A 26,938-nucleotide genomic window follows, 5' to 3' on the forward strand; every position below is an offset into this window, starting at 1 on the left:
ATAGAATACATACTTGCCACACATTTTTACAGTAAAACTTACTTTCTAAGGAATGTTACTTGTGCAGAAGGTCTTGAGGCTACGTCTGCAGGAAGCATCCCACCGCCCATGCCTGAGGTGCCCCCCACCCTAACTTCAGTGGACAACCTTAGAAAGCTCTCCATCTGTCATGTCATCCTCTCAGCAACTCTACCACACATGCGTGACTATGTGAAGAAACTGAGCTACAGAGAAGTTGTAATGAAAGCTTGCAAACTTGTTGTTAGTGGCAGAATCCTGCCTTCCCCTAACTGCACTGTCCAGTAGGCAAGATGATCCTTCCTGCTCCCTTGACTCGCTCTGCATCTTTCTTTCCCTTTAACTGCACCTCCTTTCTAGACGCCCTCTCTCCACAAGGACTCGTTCCCTAGATTCCTAGAGAAAACAATCTAACACTTCAGGGTTCTACAGTGGTTTGAGTAGTTGCATTTGAAAAGAGGACTGCTGGGACAGGGTAATGCTGACCCAGAGAACAGAACAGAAATGTTCTTAGTGGAATTTCCCCAAAGACCAGCTGGGGCAACCCCCTGGATATTGGATACATTGGATATTGCCCTAACCTCAAATGATACTGAATGAAAAATTTTAGAGATGTCAGACCAGTTCCTTTATAAAGTGATGGCCAAAAAGATACCCAAGAGGTATTGTCATAGCCCACCTTCCCAGCTTTCCAGGTAGTCGTGCTGGGTGTGGAGCCAGGCAAATAAGGGGTCTGCTAGCAGCAAGGAGCGGAAGCTTGCTTACTGCCTCATTCAAGCAATAAATCTTGAGGCCTATTTGACAATTGATGCTCTTCTAACTACTAGAGTAAAAAAGGGTGACTATGCAAAAAGATGAAAGTTGAACAATACCCTAAAATAGCTCTAGGAAAGGTCTTTGCCCACAGGGGGAGCTGAGATCTGGTTCAGGAATTTGTGGAGGTCTGTTGTCTCAGCATCCTACAAAACAGAAATAGTGATCCTGTTCCCACATCTCTGCAGCACACAAAGGAGAGTAATTACCTTAGAAAGTTTGGTCTGTCTGTCAACATTTTAGAAGAGTCACTTGGCTCTTCTAAAACACAGGAATTTATGGGTTGAAAACAGGCTTGGAATCTCCAGGATTGGCCCAGCGCTCCAACTTGTGGATAAACCACAACAAGACATGATATACTTTCTCGCTAAGTTTCTATATAATTCTGGTTTGAATATGCCCATAGTTGTGGTTTCTATTTTTGCCCTAGTTTTGCTCCCTAAACTTCAGAAAGTTTGGTTCTGTCAGTCTCTCATTCTCTCTCTCTTGCTTTTTCTCATGGGTGCACACACACACACACACACACACACACACACACACTCACTCACTCTCTCTCACACTCTCTCTCTCTCTCTCTCTCTCTCTCTCTCTCTCTCTCTCTCTCTCTCTCTTTTATTGGGATGTCTTTTTACATGACAATTAGAGGGTTACAGAAACCAGAGGCCAGAGACCTTATCTGAGAGTTAACTAGGGCTTTCTAAAAAAATATGATAGAATTTGTTTATCTAGAGATTTGTCAAAAAAAGCAAACATGCAGGAGCCTACACTGAGGTTTTAGATCTGAGTGAATGATTGTTTATAAGTGAAATTATGAAGAAAGGACAAATTGATAAATAGCAAGCATTTACGTGCTTCTGACTGTATGACAGGTACCTTCCTATGTGTTTTAAATATTTCTCCCAACAAGCTCATTATATGCAGAACTATTACTACCCCCACCATACAAATGAGAAAGTTGAGGCACAGAGAAGTTAAGTAACTTGCTTAACACACAGCTAACTAATGGTAGAGGCAGAATTTGAACCCAGGCATTTCAGCTGCCAAGTTGATGCTTTTCACTGCTCTGCAGGGCTGCTTTTCTAGTAAGTATAAGTGAGACTGTTTACTCATCCATCATAGCCTGAACCCTCGATTCGCATTTATTCTGCCTTCCCCCTCATTCTTTTCTTTCTTATTTTTTTCTCTATCTGACTATTTGCTCCAACGTGAAACCAGTCCTTTTTAAAGCATTCGTCTACTTAACATTGCAAGCTGTTCCTCATTCATTCAGCAGGTAAGAGGACATTTCTGTTGAAGATACCTCAAGATAGAAATAAGATTTGCTTACTTAAGGCATACACAGAAAGTAAACATGTTCTTTTCTTTATGTGTCTTAGAGGAATTTTTCTTCTGAGGGTTAGTAAAACCTTCCCTACTTTGCCCCTACTTTGCTTTTACTCTCTGGATTGCAAAAAAAGAAAAACAAAAACAAAAACAAAAAACACCCAAAACCCTTAAGATTTTTATCTTTATCAGACCTCCTTAACATTTTAAGGGCTTGGGTCCAATCCCTATAGGTTGGTTTATGGTTGGGCTCAATTCAGCAGAAATTCTGTAACCCACATATCACTCGCTGAACTAAAGCCCTGGCTAGTTCTTTATTCTGTCCACTGAACTGTAGTCATTTCTATGGTAATTTTCTTATTTTTGTGGTATTTTTTTTTTTGAGATTTTGTTTTTGAGTTTCCCATCAAACCAGAAACAGATTTCTCTTTTCTATTCTAGCCCATTCCATTCTTTGAAGGCAGGGGTCAGCTGTGAGATAGGGCTGGGTGTCACCACCTACTATATTGTCAGCTGCTGGAAGGTTGGGATCAATGATAGCATCTTTGCTCCATGGCGCCTGACAGTGCCTAGCATTGGTCAACAGGTGCTTAGTAATTGCAGGTTAAGTGAATGAAACAGTGAATACAGGAATTCTTTCCTCTATGTTGGCCATCATCCTATTTCAGACTTTGGAGATAGCATCCCTCTCCAGTTTACTCAAGAGTTCTGTCCCAGTGTGTGTGCTGTTATTAAATGAGTAAATCTTGAACTGAGAATAGGTACATTATGTGAGCCAGCCAACTTTCTTATACTTCAGGATGTCCTCTGACAAATTACTGAATCAAAACCCTGTCCCAAAATGCTGGTAACTGCTGAAGATTGGTGATGGATACATGAAGGTTTATTATATTATTTTCTCTACTTTTGTGTATTTTTGAAAATTTGCATTACTTGTTAGAATCTGCCTACATGAAATGTTACAGTTAAATTGGGATAATAGTGATTTTAAAGGCAGTGCTTAATATGAAGGAGTCCACTCAAATCTTCTAGGAATCTTCTAGGTCTCACTACAAAAGAAACTATATTTCTTTCATCCACAGTGGAGTACTGATTTAAAAACAGTTTAATTCACGCTGGGAAAAGCATTTTAACTGAAATCTAGATGACTTCTTTGGAAATGATATTTATTCTTTATCTTCCTTATAGAATGTTTCGTCTTGGGGAGGCTGTCTTACCAAAAAGTGGTCAAAATGATGAAGGAATCTAGGTTCTAATGCTGACATTTTCTAAGGACTTCCATATGAAATGGTACCAGTGAGAAAAAAAATAGAAACTGTAAAATACAGGATAATTCTGTGTGTATGCATGTGCGTGGATATATGTTAGACAAATATTTACAGCAAGAGATCTTTCCACTGAAGGGAAATGGCGAAATGTTAGCTATAGCCATTAAACAAACGCTGATGGCTCAGAAATGTTGAAAAAATCAAGCTCCTGTTTCTAACCCTGCAATTGGACTCTTCCGTACAATTGTGTTAATTGAATAACAGCCATTATGGTATCTTTATCTATGTTAATATATCCATTTCAAACAGACTGCACAGCGGTAGTAATCATCTTTAGTTCATTAGAATTTTTAAAAAATCAAAATAACTTATACAAAGAAAAGAAGTAAACTTATGCTAGAATTCCTTGGTGTTAGGGATTTTTAGAAGGAAGTGGGATCCAGGCTGCATAGACCTGTGACTTAATATCCACTGCCTGCTCCCAGCGTAGATGTTTCTCAAGTTCTCTGCTGTCTCTGTTTTTCTACTTCATGTAATGTGCAGAAATCATTCAGTTTAGAATTGAAACCCACAATTTAGAAATACAAGTATTTTTCTTACATTTCTCCTTTGGGGTTTTTCCTCAGACATGCAGTATCTGAAGAAATCGGTCCAAACCCCTTGAAAAAAACAACACGTATTCCTACTTGAAGTGTATTTCCTTTTCCTGTGTGAGGAAGGCTGGTTTGTGTTTGATAGGTTTCTATTACCATATGCATCATTAGTGTGTGAAGATTTAAAAAGCTTCTGAAATTCAGTGATTTTTTTTTTTGAAATTCAGTAATATAACTCTGAAATTAGCAGAGATACATGCACAGCTATTTAGATATGAGGACAGGGGCATTGAGGGAGATGTGAATACATCTGCCAGTCAGATGGCATGGTCTCAGTAAGGTGATGGCTGGCAGGAATGCTGGGGAGATTGGTGACCACTGCACGTAGGATCTGGGTCTCCAACAGAGTTCACACAAGGAGGCCACAGCCATCTTAAAGGACAAAAAACTTGAATTCTCTCCAAAATCAGAGATTGGCAGAGTTTGGGGCCAGGCATTCGGCAATATGAATAGCTCATTTTCAGACACTGTACACATCTTATCTGATTTGAATTGATTCAGTATGGTTTCTCCAGAAGACTTTAAAAATGAAGTAAATATTAAGCTGTTCTCACTGTGTTAGCCAAACCCAATTAATTTTGGTCAGCATAATCCTAACAAACTAAGATGCTGCAAATGGAACATTCTGAGTTCTGCAGACCCACTTCAAATGAAAGTATATGCAGCTGAAGCCAATGCATGACTAGTCAGAATTATTTGTTTTAACATTACTTTACTACATGTCTCCACATTAAGCATTTGCCCAATGATCGTCAGTCAACCAGTTTGAAGCTATAATACACTAAAGTACAGCATTCAACTGTTAGTCCTTGTGGGAGGACAACCTTTGATCACACATCCCTTTGGCCATCCACTCTGTGTTACCAGATCCAAAATAGAGGTATTTATTTCATCTGGCATAGATTAGGAAATTAAATCAACACATCACCAAACACAAGCTCCAGAAGATGTGGCTCAGACAAGGATCAGAGTGCAGTCCCAGAGAAACAATTTTTATAACACATAAAGTTTTTATTATGCATAAACTCTAAATCTATTTTTAATTTTTTTCAAGGCTGTCAGTGGGAGGATTGCTGGCCTATAGCAAATTGCAGATTGTAAAAAATCTTTCCACAATGAAACAACATCTTTTTCCACAGTGACTGTGGTCCAGGTTCTCACAGTAATGTTCTTACCACACTGGGTCATGGCCAGGTATCTTGGAGGTTAGACAGATTCTGCCAGCTAAGGAAATCCTAAATGATAGCCCTGTCACAGTGTTCTTACCCATCTTCCTCCCAGACCCCAAACCATTGGCTTCCCTGCCACTGAGCCAGGACACATCCTCCCCTCCTGCCCCACTTTTTCACACAATGGCCAGCATTCTGCACTGCTCTTGGCCCATGGTTTGGCCCGTGCTCCCAGGGACTTGGAATTCATCTAGCAGTGAGGCTCTCATAACCCAAACTTCCTGTGCAGACTTCAAACACACACACAAACACCAGGACCAGCTCTCAGGGAGCAAGAAAATAACACAAAATACACAAACTCTCTCCTCAAACCTGCCAGCAACATTCTAATAAATCGTCCCTTGTTGCCCTGGGTGGAAGAAACACTTCTGGGATCACTTCTTCTCTACTTGTGTGATGAAGCATCCTCCAAACCCCAAAAATTTAGCCTAGAGTCTTCGTAGGCAGCCTCTTAGTGAGCTACATAGTTTCTGAAATAAAAAGTTACTCTCTGAAGTTATTAACAAAATCCCCCTTTTTTAAGCACTCAATTTTAGTTCCCCCCAAATCTGTTTGCTTTCTGCAAAAGCTTACACTCTGGTATAGGAAATGTATATACACGCAAATAATCATAATAGGGACTTCTATGTACCAGAAACTGAATACATAGGACTTGGGTCTCTTCTAGCAAAGACTTTAAACAATTGCATTTAGATTTTCTGCTCAAGGGATGGAAAAGCCTCCTGGGAGAGATTAGATTTGAATTCAGCCCTAAAAGGATACACTCAGTCATGACAGCTTTAGGAAAAGCTCTTCCTCTCCCCAATCAGACCTTTCAAGGAAGAAGTATGAACTTGGAAGAAATTGTTGGGATCTGTAGCTGAAAGTCAGCCACTTGGAGGAGGAGGGGAAACTGGGATTCAGCTAGTTCGTACTTTGCAGAGCCAGTGCTTAATGACCAAGGCTTGACTGTGCCCACTCATCTCGCTGCTTCTCATGTACTGTTCAGCAGCAATGCTCAATTCCGTGGGCAGAAGTTCCATTGAGTAGATCTATTTCCTGCTCTAGGCAAGAGAGTCTAAACAGCAGCATTTTTATTTGCCCTGTTCGTGGCCTCTGTTCAAAGTGAGTGGAATGGCAAGTCAAGGGAAACATTATGATTTCTCTCTGGCACCCGCAAGGTCAAAAGATTCCCTCATTTTGCTGTGAGTAGATGGAGCCAGGTGGGGGTGGAGGCTTTTCAAAGACACTCAAAAATTCCTCCAGTTCTGGACCTGTCTTCTGGCTATCATGAAATTCTTTCTTTCTCTAGAATTGAAACTCATGATTTAAAAAAAACTTTCTATGGCAAAAATAAATGCACTTTCTACTTATGGACCAATAGTAGAAAAAAGCCATTAGAACCCAGGTACTCCTAAGGAACTTAAGATCTTTGGGTAACAGGACCTCAGAACAATACAGTATATAGCAAACCACCATGAGTCATATTTTCCATCAATAAGAAGTTCTTAAAACTTTGTGTACGTTAATTGGACAAAGATCATAGAGCTCCAGACAATTAGAAGAGTGTTGGCTCCCAGACACTAAGGATAGCTGTAATAAGATGAATAGGTTTGAGCAAGTTTCTTAAACGTGTGCTGAACCAAACATGGTTAGGAACTAGGTGGTGCCTTTAAGGATACAGAGCAAGTGTGTGCTTTGCCCAGGACCAGAGGCCTTGAATTGAGGTGGGAAGCCCCATGAAAACAACCGGCAGGACCCCCAGGCAGGGCCACTACTCTCCCACCAGCACCATCTGGTTCCCTGGCCCAATAGCATTATCTTGTTTTTTGCCTCTGAAACTTCTAGAAAAGTGGAACTTACCCCTAAGATTGTATTGGTTCCCTGAGATAACTCCTGATTGGTCCATTTGTAGCACCTCATTTGCATGGAGCTCACTCCTAGTTGGTCCATTTCTATCACTCCTGATTGGTCCATTTCTACAAAGCTTGTTCTTAATTATTCAACTTTGTTACACCTTATTTGCATATGATGTTGCAAAGTGTAGACTGGCAGCCTATGAAAGCCTGTGTAGACCCACAGACGGGGTCCAGAGCTTGGAGTGTTAACTCCTCTGGGCCTGCCGGTGTAATAAACCTGAGTTCTCCAATTCTCTGAGTGCTGCTTGGTCCCTTGCCCAGATCCAGGTTGCTGTCACAACTGAGCTGTAACACACTTTGTTGCAATAGAATGAGTCGTCTTGGGTAGTATGACTTGGTAAGACCTGATAAAAAGCCCTTTAGTGTCTCTTCCAGAATAGATAAAATTTATGCCATTAGAGAGTGCTTGTTTGGGGTTAGGATTTTTGGTTATCCATTTTTAAGCTTTTTAATGAAGTACACATACTCTTGGGAAGCAGTGGGACAGGAACATGAACAACCAATCAGAGTGGCAAACCAGTAACTTCTGGAGAGAACGAGAGAAGGAATCAGAGGGCATGAATTTGGGTGGGAAGATTATTTCGCACTGTGCCAGAAGGGGGCTTGACAGAGTTAAAACGGTGAATGTTAAATCCTCTTCAGAGAACTCCTGGATAGCCAGAATTTTAACACATGGTAATAAATCTCTAATGGCATGATTTCCTCTATCCCTCAAATTACAATACCTAGGACTCAAGTCTCTTCCAGCAAAGGCTTTTGATAATTGCAAATGGATTGTCTTAATTACTTTATATGCATATATTATTAATATATAGTATGTATAGGTTTATATCCAGTTTCATGACACACAAGCCTGTGGTCTTGCCCCTTAGACAGAATGTTTCCCTCTCCCCCATCCCAGCCCAAGGACAAGATACCCAACCAGCCAGCTCTGCCAGAGGCCCTGCAGGCACTACAGGTCTGCTCACAGCAATTGCCCAAACCTCCTCATTTTCCTGACAGTTTTGCTCCTATTTTTTGCCCCCTGCCTTCTTCCAGTTCTGCTCAGCCCTTGCTGAGTATCTGGCTGTGTGTCTACTCTTGCCTTCTGCCTTTTGAAAGTGAATTTTGTTTCTCTAGTTATGTTTAGACCTGACTTAAACTCACCATCCAACAATTTCGCTTCCTAAGTGTTGGGTAAAATCTCCACCCAACACAGTTTGGCTTCGATGTTGCCCTGAGGGGTCCTGGGGAGGCAAGGTCTGAGGGCTCCGGATGGACATGCCTCTGCTGCTCAGTCACCAGATATCCCATTTTGTTTCCTCATCGTGGCTTCTTCCCATAGAGAAGGATGATAGAAATGTTGGCTCCCAGCTAATGTCAGCCCACTTCCAGCAGAGAAGGTTATAGTAACTTTTAATGACATTGATTTATCTTTGCCCTAATTACAAAAGTAACATGTTATTACAAAATTAACATGTTATTGTAGGAAATGTGGAAAATAAAAAATGTGAAAAACAAATCATTTAAAATTATCCATAATCCTATCACCCAGACATTGTATCTGTTAACTTTTTCGTTTATAATTTTCCAATATTATTTCTTATGTATAGTACATGTTTACACAGCAAAATTAGAGTCACCTAGTCATTTTGTTTTGTTTTCTCTTAATTTCACTTAATATAGCCAATGAATATTTTCTATATCTTTGGTTATACTAAATCTGAAAAGTCCTTTAAGTCCATGAATTCAATATAGGAATCTGCCTACAAATAAATATGACAGACATAATTAATATAAACAAGTAGGTCTACTAGAGCTAACTATAAGGCACAATCAAAACATGATTTAGTGATCTAGACTTCCTCTTTTTGAGGCAGCATCACTTAGTGATGCTTAGGTAGTGATCCTCAGTGGTAAACCCAGACCTTAAGACAAAGACAGAACTTCACTCTAGAGCATTGGACTCGGAGTCAAATACCCTAGTTCAAGATGAAATCAGTGGTACATTCTTCAACAAATCCCTTGGCCTTTCTTAGGCTGTGTTCCCATGTATAAAACTAAACTCATAATCATTGCTACATAGGGTGAGGATAAATAAGATAATGCTTTGGGAATTGGGAAGTGCTAAGCCAATGTGATGGATTGTTATTCCTGGAAGAGAAGGTTGGTTAAGTGCTGCCATTTAGTTTCCGCTAAGTTCACCTTATTGCCTTAATAGGACAGGAGAGAAGGTTTTCCAAGAAATCTTTTTTTTTCTTTTATAATATCAGCAGGGCAGACATTTCTGATTTTCTCCCTTTTAAGATCAGCAGGATGGCCCTTTCCTAGCCTTGCTTTCCTTTTTCAAGGTCACCTTTCTCAGAAAAACAAACAAACAACAACAACGACAAACCAAAACAAACAAAAATACTCACTAATTGAAAAATCTTATCAGCTTTCACTGACATAACCCAGGATATTGAATATAAAACCCTCTGTCTGGAAGCCTGAAATAAACTTTTATTATAAGACAGGTTTTAGAAAATGTCTAAAAATGAGTGCTCCTCCACCAATAACATCAAACGCTAGCCTCTAAATTGCCAATTTATGTGTGTGGAGTAGAGGAAAGCGATCTAGAAAACCATAAAATTTGCAAAAAAACAAAACAAAACAACTCATGACACTCCACTCTACTTAAAAGACTATAAAATAGATCTACAGACTTCATGTTGTAGCTCACAAACTAAAATTAATGTGTTTATGGTGACTAATTACCTATTGTTTTGTGCTCTTCTCTGTTTGATGTATGTTAATTTCGGTGCTGATTTTCAGCTACTTGATGAGCCCAATGAGGGCAGGATATACTTAGTACACTCTGTAGCTCCCATGAGTCTAGTCACAGCCGAAGGAGCTCATTAAAACCTACTGGTCAAAGCATACAAAGTACTCTTAATGTCAACAGGAAGAAAACAAACAATTCAGTTTTAAAATGGGCAAAAAATCTTAATAGACACCTCATCATAAAGATATACAAATGGCAAAAAAGCTTATGAAGAGATGCTTAACATCATTTGTCCTTAGGGAATTGCAAATTAAAAGTGCAGTGAGATACCACTATATGTCTGTTAGAATGGCCCAGATCCAGAACACACACAACACCAAATTCTGGTGAGGAAATGGAGCAACAGGAACTCTCATTGACTGCTGGCGGAAATGCAAAATGGTACAGCCACTTTGGAAGACAGCTTGACAGGTTCTTACAAAGCTAAGTATATTCTTACTATATAATCCAGCGATTGCACTCCTTGATATTTATCCAAATGAGTTGAAAACTTATATCCACTTAAAAGCCAGCACACTAATGCTTACAGTATCCTTATTCATAATTGCCAAAACTTGAAAGCAGTCAAGATGTCCTTCATAAGATGAATGGATAAGCAAACTGTGGAATATTCATACAATGGAATATTATTCAGGTATAAAAATAAATGAGTTATCAAGCCACAAAAGACCTGGAGGAACCTCAAATCATACAGCTAAGTGAAAGAAGCCAGTTTGAAAAGGCTGTGTACTGTATAATTCCAACTATAGAACATTATGGAAAAGGCAGATCTGTAGAGACAGTAAAAAGTGGTTGTCAGGGATCAGGGGGAGGGAGAAAGAGAGAGGGAGATAAGGAGACAGAGCACAAGGGATTTTTTAGGGCAGTGGAACAACTCTGTATGATTCTGTAATGGTAGACACACGTCATTACATTTGTCAAAAGCCATAGAACAAACAGTACAACACAAGAGTGAACCCTAATGCAAAGTATGGACTTCATTTAACATAATATATCAATATTCATTCATCAGCTGTAACAAGTAGAGTTAATGCAAGATGTTAATAGGGAAAACCAGCAGGCACGGCAGGGGGAAATATGAGTATGCTCCCTGTTTCTCCTAAGTTTTTCCGTAAAGACAAAACTGCTCTAAAAAATAAAGCCTATCAATTTTTTTTTTTATTCCTATTGATTGACTGGTTTCTTTTAATGGTGGGAAATGGATCTTCTGAAGAGCTACTTTCTCCTAATAGGAAATGATCCTGACAATTAAAACTGTGAAGAGGCCTCCCACTGAATACCAAGTGCACAGACAGTATGGATTATGGATTTATGGGGCTGTCTGCCAGTCAAGGCTGTTTCTTCTTTAGAGCCTTGATCTTTTCTAAAATAAAATCTGCCGGAAATTTCACACGCTATGGAAGCAAAATGGCTCCTCCCCACTGTCTCACGAGGGAAGTGCCCTTGTGGCCTGGAGCACAGACACAGACAGGGAAAGGCCCAGTAAATGGAGCCCTGGCCCTTCTCCTGGGAGTCCCTGAGTTGCACAGAATCATAACTTCCCAGCCAGCTGAAAAGGACTTTCTACTAAGCCAAGAGCATTTTAATGTATTTGCCTTATTAATCTTTGAACCCTCATTAAGTGGGATATGCACTAAATGGACCAGAGATGTGGGAGCTGGGCGGACAATACTCTGGACTGTATGGAGTCACCCTGGAAAAAAATAAATGAAGTAGAGGGAAGTGGGAGGAGAAAGAGAGAGAAAGTGGGGAGACTAAGAGACTTATCTTTTCCAAAATCGGAAAGTGTAGATGTTTAATACACCCCCCACCCACCATGAGTTGAACTCCTAATTTACACTTGGGAGTGTCGGGTCACCTGCATATGTGAAAAAATAGTCATGGGAAGAACTGATGTGTTATCCCATTGTCTTCACATTCACGCTCTCATTTTTTTTCTTTCTCTCACCCATTTCCCCTAAGCTAGTATACTTTTCTAATACTTTTGCCTGTGATCACCATAAAATTCAAATTAATTAGGAACCACTTTCCCTTCTCTAAGCCCTTTCTCAGACTTGTATTAAAACTTTCCAAAGGACAAATTCCTATTTGACTCATTGTGATATTTAAGGTATCCTGATGCTGTAGCTAATTGGCATGAGGCATCAAAAGAAGACTTAGAGAATCAAAACCAAATAAGAACATTAAAGCTGGAAAGGAATTTAAAGGTCCTGGAGACTACTTTCCTTTTCTTTCTTTCTTTTTTTTTTTTTTTTAAACATATGAAGAAACTGGGACTTGAAAGTAACTTCCTTGATGTCACTTAGCTGCAGATCTTGGACTAGAACCCAAGTTTCTCAGAATCTTTTTTCTTTTATCTTTATGACGATATCCTTTAAGCTAAATACAAATTTTGTTTCAACCCTTTTTTAGTTTAAAAATAGTTTTAATTAAAGAAAACAGCATTTGTTTATTTATTCATTCATTCACTCTATGTTTGAAGGCGTACTCTATACCAGCATTACTGGCCTTGGCAATACAGAAATCAGTGAGACAGATGGGGGCCCTTCCCTGTCTAGCAGACAACATCTTCAGCATCTTTGTTATTTAAAAAAAAAAAAAAAAAAAAAGGAAGAGGACAACAGTGGACAGAAACAGAAATTGCACTCAGATCCTGCCCTGATGGAATTTAGGATCAGCCAGAGGGTATGTGAAGGGGGACAGAAGGAAATTAAAATTAAAAATTAAGAGAAATAAAATTAAAGGGATCCTGGGAGTCAGGGCAAGAAATGATAAAGGCTTGGACAAAAGCAGCAGCCACCCTGCCTTACACCAGCCATCTCCTTGGCCACATCCTTCACCAGGGCTGGTCTTCTGCATCACAGCAGCATGTAGCTGGGCACTTTCTTCAAGAAAGACTTAAACCCCCTGCTCCAAAAGCTCTCTCACCTAAAATGTCTGATATCATTCCAGAAAAAAAGGTGTTTGTTGCATGGAATCAGTTAGAACTCTAGAGCCCCCTGAAAAGCCAATGTGAGTCAGAATTGGAGATGCAATGACTACACCCATGAAAAGTAGAGTCAAGACATGATCCTTGCTGAGTCATCAGGTTGGAGGGAGCTTCCCAAACTCTTCTCCAAGTGAAGCACTCTTGAATCCAGGGAGCTCCACGAATACTCATTCAGAGAAACTACTTTGATTTCCTAAAGCAGGGGTTGGCAAACTTTTCTGTCAAGAATCAAAAAATAAACATTTAAGGCTTTATGGGCGATGTGGTCTCTATGGCAACAACTCAGCTCTGATGCTGTCGACAAAATCTAAATGGATGAACTTGGCCATGTTCCAGTAAAATTTCAGTTGTAAGGCAAGGTGGCTGTTGCCCAGGTCCAGGCTCTTTCTATTTCTTGCCCTTACTCCAAGGATCCCCTTCACACTGATCTGTCTTTCCCATCCAGTCAACATCCTTCACTGTGCTGGAAGGAATTCTCCAAAACGCAGATCTTCGTCCATGACTTCTCTGCTGAAAACAGACAGTGTGCCAGATTTAACCTACAGGTATGGTTTGCCTTCATCCCACCCCATCCCCCTTCCTTTATTCCCCATCCTGTAAGAATCACTGTCTCTATAAATTTTCATCCAAGGACATATTTGCCTTACATTATCCCATTCACCCTTAACAAGTAAAAATCTTTTTCAGTAGAGTTGCTGTTCCTGTTTTCTATTCCTTGATTCCTTTTTGTGAAGCTGGTAAATACATTTCCTAGAAAATAAGTGTAGATTTTTGTTTGATTTTAAGCATCCATAAGCAGTGGCAAATAAGAGAAATTCATAGCCTTTGAAACTGAAAGGGGATTTAGGAACCTGCTGACCCAACCCCCTTTTTTAGCATGAGGATCTGAAGCTACAGAGGCAAAGGGACTTGCCCAAGATCATAGACCTTGCCCAGCTGTACACGTTTGCACAAGATGTATGAGTTGAGGGGCACCCTGTTCAGAATCTGTCCCTGTCTGCAACCACACGTGTATAGACATGCTCTGACTCTCTTTTCCTTGAATGATTTCACTTCACTTTGAAAAATAAAACAAAACAAAACAAAAATAGTCTCCCACAAAAACTCAAAAGAAGCACATCCCGACGGGAGCCCAAACCAGTTAGCAAATCATCCTGTCTGAGGGTCACTGTCAAAGAGGCTTCAGTTATTTGGCAGACACACACAGGTATTAGCTGGAGTCTGAGGGCACCCCTGAAGTTCCTGTTCTGGCAGGAGACTGGCCAGCTGTAATGTGCAGAAACACAGATTTACATCAATTTCTTCAGGGGCATCTGTTCTTCTCTCCTAGAACCATTGGAAATAATTTCTCTTAAACCTTTATTCTCCAGACAAAATTTCCAAAACCATTCAAGCTAACTGAGCTTCATGGTGGAAATGCCTGTAAATTTTCCAAAGAACTGTGAGCCATGTTAACGTCTGTTGGAATAGGGTGAATACCAGACTAGAGAAGAAATGCCAGGAAGAGAAGTATTTCCAGTTACACCATTTCCATTCTTCTACTTCCATCCTTTCTCCAGGATTCCCATTCTGCAGCAAGGACCAGGCCATTATGGATAGGAAGGCCATTCACTGGTCTTGAATTTAGATGTTCAAGATGGAATATTTTGCCTGGCGCTGAGCATTTTCCTTGGATGCAAGTCATAAAGATGAATTACATAATGTCCATGACTGACTCATCCGGCAGTGGCTCCCAGAGAGAGGTCACATTAACTGTATTCATTCTCTTAACGTCCTTCCACTTAGCATTATGCCCACTTGGCATCTTTGCATTTTAAATATTCTGAAATCGTTTTTAGTGCATTCTGTTCCATCACACAAAGAGATCATAAACTCTTCCTCAATTGATATTGTCTTTTATTTCTGTTTTATTTTGTGTTTTCCTTTCCAGAATTAACTCAGCCCCATAACCAACCTGGAGTAGTGTCGACCTTGATACAGAGGACTGGGGCAATTCAAAAGACTCAGTGCTCCTCTGGGCTAGAGCAGGACGGGTCCAGAGACTCACAGACTCAGGAAGGCTCCTGGGGTTCTACTCCCCAACTTTGATGACTAGATGCCAGGCTTTCCGCGAGTGCTCTGTGTGAATTATGTCATCAAATCTTCCAACAACTCTATGAGATAACCGTATAATTATTTCCATTTTACAGAGAGAGGTATTAAGGCTTGGGGAGGTTAAATAAATTGCCAAAATTGACAAAACTAGTAAGTGGGGAGACCAAGGATTCCAACTCTGTCAGTCCACGGAGCACAGACCCTTAAACACTCTGCAAATCCTTTTAGTTTGCCAAATGATGCTAGAAAAATTTTTTTCCAAAATGCAAGTCAGATTATATTACTCTGAACTCTTCAATAGCTTTTCATGTGTACAGGACTTTATTCAAAATGCATTTTCCATATAATATCATTTAAAAGCCTCTACCCACCCCCTCTTTCCTACTTGACATTTTCCCAACCATCCTTCTCCTGACTTGCACTGTATGTACCAAACTGCTTGCTTCTAAATATGATGGGCTACTTCACACATACCGCTTTGCTCATACTGCTGTCTCTGCTTGGAGAACCCCCTCTCCCATCTGCCTGGGAGATACCTATTCATTAGCTTTTGCTTCACTGTCATCTCCTCTTAAAGATTGTTATGGACGTCCTCCCAGTTTCCTCCCTTCATCTCCATTTTCACCTTCTGCAGACTTTTGTCTTGGTGACTAGAATACATCGTTGTACTTCTTGGTCCATAAATAAGTTTAAATGCTTCTGTAAAGCAGACTCTCTGCCTTATTTATCTCCTATCCTTAGTGCCTATTTTATGCATGTAGTAGGTGCTTAATCATAGCAGCAACAAAGAGGGACCATTTGCTGAGTATCTGCTGTGTGCCCAGTTTGCATGTGTTTATTAGTCATATGTCTGTATATGTGTCTATGCATATGTATATGTATGTTCATGGTAGAGACTATTACTCTCCTACAGATAAGGAAGCTATTGTAGCGTGATTGTAGCTTGGAGAGGCTTAGTGACAGAGCTGGAATTTGGACCCAAGTTTGACTGACTTCAAAGAGGAAAGGAAGGAAGGAGGAAAAGTAGAAGGAAGAGAGAGATATAATTTCAAATGAATGAATAGAAATACTCTACATGAGAGGGTGGTAATATCACCCTTTTGAAAAGATGCACAACATATTTTGCAAATGAAGATAGCAGGATTGAGGGATTTTTCTTGGATACTTAACTGGTGGTACCCTTTTTGGAGGGATAATTCAAAGATGCCTGCTGTCCCAGAACCATTTGCACAATCCTACTGCCAGGAGTAAAGTGGAAAAGAAAAGAAAGGAGACCTTTAAAATTATATGAAACAGATGTCATTCTCTCTCAACAAATAAAAAATAAAAACCTTTATAGCAAACTAGAACTAGTAGAGTCCCTTAACCATTAAAAAAAAAACAAAAAACCATGCCTTCACCTTTGTAAACAATCCCTTTAAATTATTTCTAATTTGAGTATGCCATCTATTTCCTGCTGGGACTCTGATTGATGCAGATAGGAGCATATAAAATTCCCGGGAAAAGAAATCTAAATGAAAAAAAAAATATGAATATGCAAATGCACATTAAAACCACAATGGGGTAACATGTTATACCTATCAGACTGGGAGCAGTTCCCAAGTTTTATAGTACTAAGTTTAACAAGAATCTGGGGAGAAGTCAGCAACTCTTGTTGGGAGGATTATTTGGTATACCTGCTTTGAAGAACATTTTCTCAAATCATGGTGAAGTTGAATCTTTTCCTCCACTGTACCCCAGAAATTCCACCCCTGTGTATGTGCTTTAGAGAAATTCTTGCACAGGTGCACGAGGAGACATGCACAAAATGTTCACAGCAGCATCATTTGTCATAATTAAAAAATGGAAATATCCTACATGGCCATCAAACAGGTGAATAAATAAATTATAGGATGTCTATACTATGAAATTCTGTATGACAGTTGAAATGGATGAATTAGAACTACATCATGGGTCCTGGAGTATCGATATGGATAAGTCTCAAAATTGTAAATTTAATAGCAAGAAGCAAGTTGCAGATTGATATAAACAGTTTGACACTATATAAAATTTTAAATGCAAGAAACAACACTCTGTTTTGCATGGATACATCTGCAGGTATTCAGTGCATTATAATATGGACAGAAATAATACCAACCTCAAGGTAGCAGTTACCTCTAAGGAGGATAGGAAAACCATAATAATTTTTAATTTTTTTAAAAAATTGAAACAAATATTACAAAACGTTAAATTTTAATTTGGAGTGATAGGTACCTGGAGTTTTAATCTATTACTGTTTTGTTCAATATGTTTGAAATCTTCAAAATAAGAAAATACTTTTGAAAATCTAATACATGAATCCAGCCTTCTGTCTAGATCTAAGCCTCATCGAAATATGTGTGTTGGTAGCTGCAGAATGGGGTAGGGTGTATTAAGAATGCATGCTAGAGGAGTTCAGGGTGCAGCACCAACCCGCACTGACTGATGAGGGGCAGTCAAGTCTGCCCTCAGAATTATCTGTCTAACCTCACATTCTGTTAATGAGCAAACTGAGGCCACCACAGGTGATGGGCTTAGTTAAGGACAGAGTAGGGACCTGGATCATGTTAAACTGATTGAACAAGGAGGCCATTAGACTAAGGGGTTCTAATGTCATCTTAAGCCAAAATCTAAGCCTATAACAAACACCTCAAGGTTAGGACGTCCAAGCCTAGGGACCACCAGTCACAGCAGCCAGCTAGGCTTTAAGCCATTGCTGGTCAGTATTTTTCTTATTTTCCTTGTTTTGCTTCTGCCTTTTCTCTGTAAAAGTCCCTTCCCAAGATCCTGTTGGTAGTGCTCCTAACCGCTTCCAGTCTGGCACAGCCCATCTGGAAACAACTTCTGCTCAAACTGACCTAAAATTTTTAATGTGACCCAGTTATCTTTTAACAGTCACATGATTCCTATGTCAGTGTTCTTCCAGGATCTTGTGCCCCTTCTCAAATCAAAATCAGGGGAAGAAAAAAACGCTTAGTGCTTACCCGGTAAAAACTCTTGGTGTGTTCTTTTCTTTTTATGAGTTTATAAGCTGTTGTTTATTTATGACCTTGTAATATGTGTGGCAAAAAAAATGAGAAGAAATCAATTGGAATGATTCCATCGTTCCTGTTATCTGAAGGGGAAAAGAGGAAATTGTTATTTGGTAGACAGCATTTCTGAACTGCACAACAAAGCCCAGTGCCAAAATCCCCTTACCCTTTGTGCTTCTTCCTAGCTGATTGTGGGGGAAAAATGGTTTGTAAAACAACTGGGTAGATAAAAGACATTTTCCACAATTTCTCTCACCACACATCTAGCCTAACCACACCTGGGATTGCCCCAGGGTAACAGCAACAGCCATGACCAGTTCCCCTTCCCCCTCCATCATCTATTCTATAATCCGCTCTCCCCTTACTGCTCTTACTGGTTAGTATTTGGTTTTCTTCCAGCCCCCTTCTGTGTCCGTGTCATAATCACCATCACAAAATGGAATTCTGTCTCAACACGTAAGTGGAATAGGGGTACCCAAAGTCAACTGTTAGTGGTCATTGCCCCATCCGAGAGTGACTCAGAAGGCCACCTAGAAGGCCACATCTCTACGATAGGAGAAAACTCATACTGTGAGTCATGCTGAACCTCTGGAGAAAGCCACAAAGGGGTGGGGCTCTCTAGGTGAGAAGGTTAATATCCAAAGGGGCATGTCAAACTCTGACATCATCAGGGCTAGTGACACCTGGGGAGCTGGTCATAGATGGAGGAGGTAGTGTCATAAGTCTAGATGACCCGTCCATTTTAAAGCAGAATATCAGCCAGTGGCTGGAATATTGGGGACAAGTCTAGTGTCCCAGAGGATGAAAGATTGAAAAGCTCATAAGATGCCAGGCTGCCTTGGATTCACAGCACAGCTAAACCTCAAGAAGGAAAACAGAGTGAGTGTGACTCAGAAAAGCAAGGCAGAAGATGCTGAGCTGTATAGACTGGGACATGGCGTGGATTGGGAAGTGGATTACAGAGTGATGGCTGTGGGATGCCCTGGGCTCATCCCTGATACATGGACTCTGGGCTCAGGGAAGCCAGTCTACTTCCAGACTCCACCCATGGAGAGACTGATAACCTCTCTGCCTGGGTCAGGAGTTGCTCAACCACTGGGAAGGGCTGTGCCTCCAGGGTGAAGACTCTCAGGGCTGCAGACTGAGAGACTGGGGAATCACGTGTTGAGCATCATGATTCTTCCGAGCATGGGAGACTGGGCTTCTTTCCTAGAATTGAAAAATAAATCTATTCTGCAGTAGAGATAGAACCAAGTCTGCCTATTCCAGAGAAATACATTAATGCCCCAAAATGCCTTACACTATAAAAGGTAGAAAGGACAGTCTGCTGCACTGGTGATTTGAGTTGAGTCTATGAAACTGCCATCTTTATGTGTAAAAAATTTGTTGTGTATCTGCAATTTTGTATGAGTCAGTCTTGGTAAATGTCCTTCAGATCTTGCACAGTGTGACTTCTTTTAGTGGGAAACATGGTGGCCATTTCAGCTGTCAGTAAGTGAACTTTCCTGGCTGATTCATTTCCTCCCCTCTAAAATGGAGATAGCCCAGCCTTAGCAGAATTGTTTTAAAACATGATAATGATAAGAATCGTCAGCCACGGAAAGAGGACATGGGATCAAGTTACTATCATGTTAATGTTATACAGTGACTATTCTCATAACATCCGTGGGTATCAGCATAATTCGTATTCGTGGATTAATGGAGCAAGCTGTCAATGTCATGTCACTCCACCTCCTTCCCAGGTGGTCACTACCTGAGCATCCAGGTGCCCTCCCCACCAGGTATAGGCTAACCATTTGGGGGCAGGGGTTATTCAGAACCTGACTTTATCCCCGGGGCCTCTGGGTGTCTTGTGTCTAGCTGTCCTGGGTGCTCTGCAGCCTGATCTAACTATTCTGTATCACAAGGACATTGGTACCAAAGGAGAACGAAGGTGAAGTTGGAAAAGTAGCCCCTAAAGCTGTACAGGCCTGGAAAGAATCTCCTGTCTGGCAGGATGGAACACGTGTCCTGGTCTGCTCTGTTTCTGCCTAAGTGTTGCCTCTGACCCCAAGAAGGCACTTAGATCTGTGGCCCTGGTGGAGAGTTGAGGGATTTGTTTTCCCCACTTGCGTGACCCATGAAAGAGCCCCAGCCAAGTAGAGGAGGAAGGGCTAGAAGGACACTGTGTTACTCAGGCAACCCTTTTGCTGCCCCTTGCCTTGTCCTCTTTCCATGGGGAGACCACTCACCATGTTAGAGCTGCTGTACACTTTAGGGTAAGTGGTTGCTCAGTTAGAATGGCAGCAAAACTGCATCCCCCGAATGCAGACAAATGTGGGCTTCACATGCAGACCCTGCTAGAGCCCAGCAGGCAGTGACCAAGCCCAGGCTGGGCTGCTCCTCTCCCACCCTCCCATCCCTGAGTCACCGCCACACACCGCCAGAGATCTCAGCACAGGCTGAACAGAAAAAGCCAAGGCTCTGGCCAGAGAAACAGGAGGAGACTTCAGTAAGGACTAGATAATGCAACACTCCACTCCCCCACTACACACACAGACTCATGCTCACATGCTTGTCATCCGCCTTGCAGGGCAATTAAAGACACCCCCAGATTCAAACACACAAGTAATGGAACAGATTGGGATTAAGATGGAGCCAACAGAAGCCCTAATCTGTGTTGCTGGTATCTATAAAGCAAATCCAAGTGACCCAACCTCCTTTTCCCTATACCCCTGCTCCAACTCTCCTATATGGGGTTGGAATATATCAGTCCTAGTCCTTTCTCCTGACTTCTACCTTTGCTATTCCTCCCAACCTTCTAGAAAGTATTTGATCTCTCTCTCCAAATCTATTCCTGAATTTATGCAGTATTTGTTGAGTACTTTGAGCAACTCCTAGGCATCTTGCTAAGCAAAAAAGCAAATCTCTGCCCTCACAGTTTATTATCTTAGTATATAAATTCGTATTTTTACTGTGATCTCTTCGATTTCTTAACACTTAGCAAGATTGCTTGTACTATTTATTTGGCAATTAACACTGCTTTATTTTTGTTTCTTGTTCTGTTTTGTTTATTTAACATTTTGTAGGTATCTACATGGTCTTGCTAAATGAATTCTATGAGATCCTGGAGAAAGGAGATCTCATTTAAATGTTTGTGTTTAGAATATATTTGGGGGAGCATGCTGAAAATGGAGATATGTAACAAAATAACAAGAATGGAAGTCAGTTCATTCCTTATTTATTCCAAGGCCTAAGCCAGGGTTTCTCAACCTCCACATAATTGACATTTGGGCCTGATGACTCTGTATTGAGGGGGTTTTCTTGTGAATTTTTATAGGATGTTTACTAGAATCCTGGCCTCTACCTATTAGAAGCCAGAAGCACGGTCACCCTGGTTGTGACAACCAAAAATGTCTCCAATCATGACCAAATGCCCCCGGGGGTGAAGGTGAAGAAGTGGGAACAAAATCAAACCACTAGCTAACCAAAGCTCTAAAATGTCTTGAAGTTGTTTTTTTGTTGTTGTTGCTATGTCATTAAATTCATACATACGTACCTATGATATTAACATTGAAACAGATACAAATCTCATTTCACATGGGACATATTTTACCAAGGCACTGAAAAGTGATTGTGTAAAAGCTCAGTACATTGAAAGCCAGTCCCCAGGGCCTATAAGTGAGAAAGGCAGACCCCCAAAATTACACTTGGCTCCCAATGTCCATTTCGGGTCTTTCGAGAATTTCTCTAATATTCCAACAGCTGTAAGTTAGTTAAGCCCTCAAGACAATCTCCTGGGATAGTCGGCGCCTGCTTATCTAAGTAGGGCTAACTGGAATTCACAGTCAAATTCCCAACATGCACATCGTCCTTGTAGTTCATTGTTCCAAATCCCCATCCCCATGTGACTACAGTTGTGCAGCCTCCTCCCCACATGACCTTTGAGTAGACTGGGACCAAGGAGTCAGAGGAATTGCACCTTTCCTTTCTTGTGGGCATGCTGGATCAGGCTGAGGTTGAATAATCCACCCCTGAAGGATGGCGTGTGGAATGTGCCTTAAGAGTCATTCTTAAATAAGATCTAAAATTACAGGCCATGCCTGTCCTTGGCATCCACCATTTAATAGAAATAGTGACTTCCTTCTGGATTTGAAAAAAAAAAAGTAAGAGTGAAGTAACAGTTAACTTGAATCTAGAAGCATGTGCTTACAATTTTACCGGGAAGCTCCTTGGTTCCTGAGAATGTGTGGATGGAGGACTCAGGTCCTGTGAGGTCTGCTCGATTGTAAGTTCCCTGAAGGCAGGAGCCACCAAATCCTGCCCCTCAAAGTACCTCCAGCACTTAGCACGTGGTTGGCATGTAGCTGTACCGTCCAAGAAACAGTCGCTGATTGAGTAACTTCAATAAAACAGTTTTCCCTTAATTTTTAGTTCTATTTTGAGATGTGACTTAGTCAAAATAAATTTAGCTTATCTTATAATTTATAAATTATAACATACTTTAAATATAAAATTACATCTCTGCATTTTATAGGAATTTGTTTAATAAAATCTTAGATAAGTTCAATTTATATGTAATTATATAATGTAATAGAAAGGGGAAAAGAGTCAGCACTGAGCATTACTGCATGCCAAGCACTGTACTAAGTCCTTTCACTTGTTTCGTTTCATTTAGTTTATATTTTTGTATGTGTTTCCTCTTACATCCTGAAGATGCATAAGAACAGCTACTATTACTCACAGATATATAGAAACTAGTGGTTACCAGTGGGGAGAGGGAAGGAGGGAGACGCACTATAGGGGTAGGGGGAAAGAAAGGGTTACTATGGGATTATATGAAATCGTGTGTGAGACTTTTGCAAATTGTAAAGCACTATAGAATTTAAAGAATCTTTAATTTAAAAAAAATTTTAGAAGCTGCTGTTTATCCCAAAAGGGGAAGCACATGAATCCAAAAAAAATCAAAGATTATTTATTAAGCATATTTTCTATATTCATTTTTTATGCATTTGACAATCAAATGCTTATACTCTGTACAAGCACATTATTAAGACCTGGGGAGACAAGAGAGAACAAGACACAAGCCCGTACCCTCAAGCAGCTTACAGTCAGTCTAGTGTAGAAGACAGAAACCTAAGCAGATAATTAGAATGCTGTGTGGTAAGCAGTATGGATATGTCCAAGGCATTTTAGGTGCCCAGAACAAGACACCTAAATGGGCCAAGATTAGCAGAGAGGCTGTCAGGACAGGGTGCTGGTGGAAAAGGCAACTGAGTTGAGCTATTCAGGTGCAAAGGAAATTAATCAAGTAAAGAATGGGAGTGAGGAGGGTGTAGGGGTTTCAGGCTGACGTGACTGCTAAAAATAATGACCTGAACTCAAGAAATATGTGCAGGAAATTGCAAAAATTCTGGAACTTCTGGGGCATTATGTATCAGTCAAGATGTGATGAGAGGTGAGGATGGAGAAGCAGAGATAAGGCCCAGATTGTGGGGGTACCTGGGCTTTATCCTGTGACTGGAGGAAAACCCTGCAAGGGACGGAAGCAGAGGAACACCAGGCTAGGTGTGTGCCTTTGCTCCTTGACTTTGGCTCCAGGGAATGAGAGGGGTCAGGCCTACTCAGGGCAGAAGATCAGTGAGGAGGCTGTACTGAGAGTCAAGCAGGAGGTGAGGACAGCTGTGAAGGGGCAACTTTGCCAGCATGGAGAGGAAGAAGTGGGGTCAAAGATACATTTGACATCAGGGTTATTCATCCAGTCTATGAAGGCCCATGACATCACTTCTAGGAAACCATGGCTCCCCAACATGGAAGTATGTGTGTGTGTTTTGGTAAAAGGAGACCATCACTTAAATAGATTCTCAAGATTTTGACTTATAAGCAGATTCTAGAACATGATTTTACCTCCTATACAGAGTTCCTGATTCTAGTCATCAAAATGGGACCTCTGTTCTGTCTAGCCATGGTGCCTGCTGGTGGGGGGTGGTGAAGATCTTGCTCATGGCAAAACTTTGATTTTAATTTAGCCAAGAAAAATAACCCTCTTCAATAATACAGCAGAGCCTCATAACTGAGGTCAGGATTAGTGAGCTGAATAATTATCACCAATCTGGGGCTCATTTCTTCTGTCTCTGTAATGGGGATGCATGGTTTTCATCAGATAAAAAAGTCTGGTCCCACATGCCGCTAACCTCACCTGTGTTGTCAGATTCAAATTAGAAATGTTACTTGCTCTTTGTTCTCATTGTCTCTCATGCAGACACCCCATTCCCAATGAGAAATGGTTATCTAATTTTGAATTGTTTCAGTGAGTTCTTTTCCACTAACATAGTTAGTTTGGTTCAGTCCATTAGCTTTGTTTTTCATGATATTCATCATGGCCAGTACCAATGGACAGACAAGGGCTGTGAGGCATTACAAAAGGAGATTCAGGGAAGAAATATCAGGGTATAACCTTTAGCTAATCTGGCAAGAGTAGTGTAATGATTTTGATTCCCACTCTGTGAAGAAATCACCTTTTTTTCTACCTCTGTTTTCCCATGAAATTGTTCTATACCCAGTTACACTAATGAATGCCCATTATCTGTCATAATGCACCCACATCGATAAAGACAGCTGTATAGGATTAGGTCATTCTAAAGGAGGTAGCCCAGCCACTCTTGAAGAAGCACCCTGCTAACTGCTAACTGAGGCAAGAGCATTCTTCTGTAGTTCTGTCTGGGAGGGAGGGAGGGAGGGTCAAAAGGCAAACGACACTCCAATCTAAAGTGTGCATCAACAAGATGAAACAGCAGTGTATTCCTTTTATCTGTTTTTAATCAGAAATATATGCATTCTAGGGAGGTGCGTCAAGGGCTAAAAAAATACAGATGAAAGGTTTTTTGCTAATTCTTCCATATGTAATCATAAGTAGACTGTTGTACGTCACAGGAAGGAAATAGGAGCCAGCACGAAAGCCACGGGATACAGTGTGTTATTGCTGGCAACATCATGCAGCCTGACCTTTGGCAGGGGTTGTGATGAGGATGGAAACACTTGTTTAGAAAGTTACATTGTGTCCATACCTTCCTTATACCCGGTATCTGCATTATGCTGTACTCAATCTTACCATTAATGTTTGCACAGGTTATTCCATATTTGGCTTTCCCTGTGGACATCATCTGCAAAAACAATGGGAAATGGCAATGTCCAACCTGATGTTTCCCATAGAAGATAACAAATGTCTTACAAATCCTGAGTGCAGAGAGAGTCTTCGTGGGCAATTTTCAACTTGTTGGAGAATCATCTTTAATTTCCCACATGTGTAAAGCCCACCTCCAGGTTAGGAGTGTTGCAAAAATATTTTTTACTCTAGTTATTATATGTAGTTATTGCTAGAAAGTAGGTAGTTTTTGTAATACTGAAAATGGGGTATGTGTGTGCATACAGCATAAGTTCTTCTCTTCAAAATGCCTAAGAGAACAGAGTAAAGCATTAATTAAAACTGTTTAAATATATGTTGGGGGCTGAGATGGTGCCTGGCAGATACACAGACATATATATATAATATTATACATACTGTACATAAATTATGTATTTATTTGTGTGTGTGTTTGGTATATATGTGTGTTCTCCAGGCACCATCTCAGCCCCCAACTTATGTTTATATTAATATTATATATATAATATCTAAATATTATTACATAAAAATTAAAATATAAATAATATGGGTATATTATAATTAATATATTGTGTGTATATATATAACAAAGTATATAATACATACATATTTATATATGTATACATATAGTATATATACAAATATGTATATAATATATACACATACATATACATATGTAATATATGTGTGTGTACATGTGTGTATGTACAATTTCTCCACTACACACATTTTATCTCTTTTAGAAGCTCTATTGCTGCAGTTCATCAAAATACCTCAGTGATTCCATCCCAGAGCTGATCCAGAGAGAAAAGCTTGGTTCTCTTCCCTGTGCTTAAGGACCTCCTTGAAAGCAAATTAAGAGCTTACTTGCTTTACCTTTTCAGGAAGCAGTGAACTAAATGTGACCCTGTTGACACAAAAGAGCATGGATTCTCAAGCATCATTTCACTCTCTGCATCATGTTTGTACAAGATGGAAAACCAAATGCATGTACTCAACTGCCCCCAAAATTACAGCACAATTCCTTTGGAATTTTTGATCACTGGGCCAAACCATAGTTTACCCTTGCATATTCTAGCAAAATAGGACATGTTTAACCAACTAATAATATAATTTATTATATTATTATATAACATATTATTATTATACATTAATATAAATTAAAATTTAGAAGTGTGTGGTAATAGACAGGATTTACAGTCCTCAGACCTGGTTTGAATCTTAGATTTTCTGCTTGTTATGGATAGAGGAACTTCTAACTCACAACTTCTAACTCAGTTCAGAGAGTGATTTTGGTGGTGAGATATATTGATGAAGAAATCCCTACTGTTATGGGCTGAATTGTGTCTCCTCTTCCCCACCAAAATTCATGGGTAGAAGTCCAAACCCCCAGGACCTCAAAATGTGACTGTATTTGGAGATAGGGCATTTAAAGAGGCAATTACAGTAAAGTGAAGTCATGTAAATGGACCCTAATCCGATATGACTGGTGTTCTTATAAGAAGAGATTGTAACACAGACACAGACAGTGGGGAAACCACGTAAAGACACAGGGAGAGCTGATGGTCTACAAGCCAAGGAGAATGGCCTCAGAAGCAGCCATCCCTACCAACACCTTGACCTCAGGCTTCTAGCTCCCAGAGTGGGAGCAGATGACTT

The 26,938-nt window shown here is 40.4% G+C and overlaps 1 long non-coding RNA gene across 1 annotated transcript in view; it reads left to right on the top strand.

Annotated features, from left to right (window-relative positions):
- Window positions 1-25,411, top strand: part of LOC141576316 (uncharacterized) — a 546,933-nt gene extending 521,522 nt beyond the window's left edge. The window contains exon 8 of the long non-coding RNA XR_012504669.1: window positions 25,246-25,411. This is a non-coding gene — a long non-coding RNA (uncharacterized LOC141576316). The remainder of the gene's footprint in view (window positions 1-25,245) is intronic.
- Window positions 25,412-26,938: the final 1,527 nt, after the last annotated feature.

The sequence above is a fragment of the Camelus bactrianus genome, chromosome 3, assembly GCF_048773025.1.
Source record: "Camelus bactrianus isolate YW-2024 breed Bactrian camel chromosome 3, ASM4877302v1, whole genome shotgun sequence".
In the NCBI taxonomy this organism is placed as follows: Eukaryota; Metazoa; Chordata; class Mammalia; order Artiodactyla; family Camelidae; genus Camelus; species Camelus bactrianus.